Source organism: Mandrillus leucophaeus, unplaced genomic scaffold, assembly GCF_000951045.1.
Source record: "Mandrillus leucophaeus isolate KB7577 unplaced genomic scaffold, Mleu.le_1.0 Scaffold307, whole genome shotgun sequence".
Taxonomy (NCBI): Eukaryota; Metazoa; Chordata; class Mammalia; order Primates; family Cercopithecidae; genus Mandrillus; species Mandrillus leucophaeus.
In genome coordinates this window covers 2191018-2194094 of record NW_012103221.1, presented here as the reverse complement: position 1 = coordinate 2194094, position 3077 = coordinate 2191018, and the positions used below count along the sequence as shown (strand labels likewise).

Here is a 3077-nt window from a genome sequence, read left to right as displayed (position 1 = left end):
CCTTTGAATAAACTTTCTACACCTGTGTCTCTGTTTACTTTCTCTAAGGCCAGTAACTCTTAGAGATGCCCTTTGAGGCTATTTACTAAATCTTGTAGGTGTGCTTCATTCTTCTTCTTTTTGTTTTTTCTTTCTTTCTTTCTTTTTTTTTTTTTGGAGACAGAGTCTTGCTCTGCCGCCCAGGCTGGAATGCAGTGGCATGATCTCAGCTTGCTGCAGCCTCTGCCTCCTGGGTTCAAGGAATTCTCATGCCTCAGCCTCCCGATTACCTGGGACTGCAGGCGAACACCACCATGCCTGGCTAATTTTTTTGTATTTTTATTAGAGACTGCGTTTTGCCATGTTGCCCAGGCTGTTCTTGAACTCCAGAGCTCAGGCAGTCTGCCCGCCTTGGCCTCCCAAAGTGCTAGGATTACAGGTGTGAGCCACCGTGCCCAGCCTCTTTTTCTTTTTTGCTTTCTTTTTTGTTTCCTTTGACTGTGTGTTTTCAAATAGCCTGTCTTCAAGCTCACTAATTCTTTATTTTGCTTGATCGAGTCTGCTTTTAAGATACTCTGATCCATTCTTCATTATGTCAATTGCATTTTTCAGCTCCAGAATTTCCTTTTGATTCTTTCTAATTATTTCCATTTTGTAGTTAAATTCATCTGAAAGATTCTGAATTCCTTCTCTATGTTCTCTTGAATTTCTTCAAGTTTCCTCAAAACAGCTATTTTGAATTTTCTGTCCTGAAGGATTACATATCTCTGCCTCTCTGTGATTGGCCCCTGGTGCTTTATTTAGTTCATTTTGGGAGGTCATGTTTTCCTGGATGGTCTCGATGCTTGTGGATTCTCATTAGTGTCTAGTCATTAAAGAATTAGATGTTTATTATAGTCTTCACCATCTAGTACATCTTGTTTTTACTCATCCTCTTTGGGAATGCTTTCCAGGTATTTGAAAGGACAGGGGTGTTGTGATCTAAGTTGTATCTGCATTAAGGGCACCCCAAGTCCAACATCATTGAAGTTCTTACAGACTTGTAGAGGTACCACCTTGGTGGTCTTGAATAAGATCTGGAAGAATTCTTTCTATTGCCAGGCAGAGACTCTTGTTCTCTTCCCTTTTTCCCAAACAGTCTCTTTCTCTGTGCTGGACTGCCTGGAGCTGAGGGATGGGTAACACAATGACCTCTGTGGCCACTACCACTGGCACTGTGCTGGGTCACCTGAAGTCAGCATGGCACTGGGTCTTGCCCAAGGCCCACTGTAACCACTACCTGGCTACCTCTCAGGGCCTAGGACTCTACATAATCAGCAGATGGTGAAGCCAGCCAGGCTTGTATCCTTCCATTCAGAGAGGCAAGTTCTCCTGAGCCCTAGTAGGTTTCAGAGATGCTGTCTGGGAGCCATGGCCTGGTTTGTAAACCTTAGGAATCTACCTGGTCCTCTATTCTGCTGCAGCTAAGCTGGCACCGAAACCACAAGACAAAGTCTTTCCCACTCTCTCCTCCCCTTCTCCCAGGCAGGAGAGCCTCTGCCTATGACTGCCAGCATTATAGGCCCATAGGAAGTATTGCCAATGTTCACTTAAGGCCCAAGGACTTTTCAGTCAGCTTGTGGTGAATGCTTCCAGACCTGCAACTCACCCTTTCTGGCAGTGGGCTCCTTTCTGGCCCAGGATAGGTCCAGAAATTTCATCTAAGAGCCAAGGCCTGAAATTGAGGACCCCAAGTCTGTTTGGTGCTCTTCTCTACTGTGGCAGAGCTGGTACCTAAGCTGGTACCTTTATTTTCCCCTCTACTTTTTTTCAAGCAGGAGTCTCTCCCCATACCGCCATAGCTGGGAATGTGGTAGGTCACACCTGAAGGCAGCATGTTTCATAGTCTCACTCAAGGCCCACAACATGTTCTACCTGGTTACCACTGCTGATTATTCAAGGCTGAAAGGCCCTTTAGTCAGCAGGTGCTGAATCCCACCAGGAGTGGATCCTTCCCTTCATGTCAGCTGGTTCCCATCTGGCCCAGGGTTTGTCTAGAAATGTTGTCCAGAAGTTAGGGCCTGGAGTGGGGGCCTCACGACTCTGATTGGTGCACTGTTCTACTTTGGCAGAGCTGGTGTCCACGTTGCAAAACAAAGTCTTCTTTACTGTTTTCTCTCCTCTTAAGCTGAAGGAAGGAGTCTCTTTTGGAGCTGTGAGCTGTGAGCTGTGCTGCCTGGGCTTGGCAGAGGGGTGATGCAGGCATTCCCTTAGCCACCCCAGCTGGTGTCTTACTAGGTCATGTGTCCCCTGACTCTGCTGGCTCTGATCCCAGCACAGCTTTTAGACTTTCCTATAAGTTTCAGTCCTGTGGCCTAGAATACCTTTTGTTTATTGAGGACCCCCGAGCTCTTTAGCCTTCTGTGGTGAGGCTTGCTGAACTCAAGTTCTGGCTTCTGAGATGAGCAATCCCGCTTTGACTAGAGCCAGTCTAAATGCACCCTCTGTGGACATTGGCTGAGTTCTGCCTGGTGTTGGCAGCACCAAGTTCCAATGTAAAGTCCCACAATTGCTGCACTCTCCCTCTCCCAAACATACAGATTCTTTCTAGTTGGCTGCTGCTGGGGGATGGGGGAAGGGTGGTATCAGAAATTCAAGGACCTCTCCTACCCACTTCAGTTTGTTTTTCTGCAACATGAAGTTAAAACCAGGTATTGTGATCACTCACCTGATTTTTGGTTCTTGTGAAAGTGTTTTTTTATGTAGATGTCATATTTGGTGTTCTGACAGGGAGGATGATTGGTGGAGGCTTCTGTTTGGCTATCTTGCTCTGCCTTCCAAGGCCTAGACTGGTACATTTGTTAAACAATGGGTGAACCAAGATTGGCACATGATTACTACCCAAAGTCTATAATTTATCTTAGGGTACATGCTTGATATTGTAACTTCTGTGGGTTTTGACATATGTATAATGACATGCATCTGGCATATAGTATCATACAGATTGGTTTCAATGTCCAAAAATCTCTGGGATCCACCTATTATCTCTCCATGCCCCTGCCCCCAAACCCTGGCAGCTATTGATTTTTTTTTTTTCTTAGATGGAGTTTCACTCGGTC

General features: G+C 45.8%; 1 protein-coding gene across 1 annotated transcript in view; it reads left to right on the top strand.

Annotated features, from left to right (window-relative positions):
• The window catches only part of COMMD1 (copper metabolism (Murr1) domain containing 1), a 253482-nt gene that overhangs the window by 102525 nt on the left and 147880 nt on the right, over window positions 1-3077 (top strand). The window lies entirely within an intron of this gene.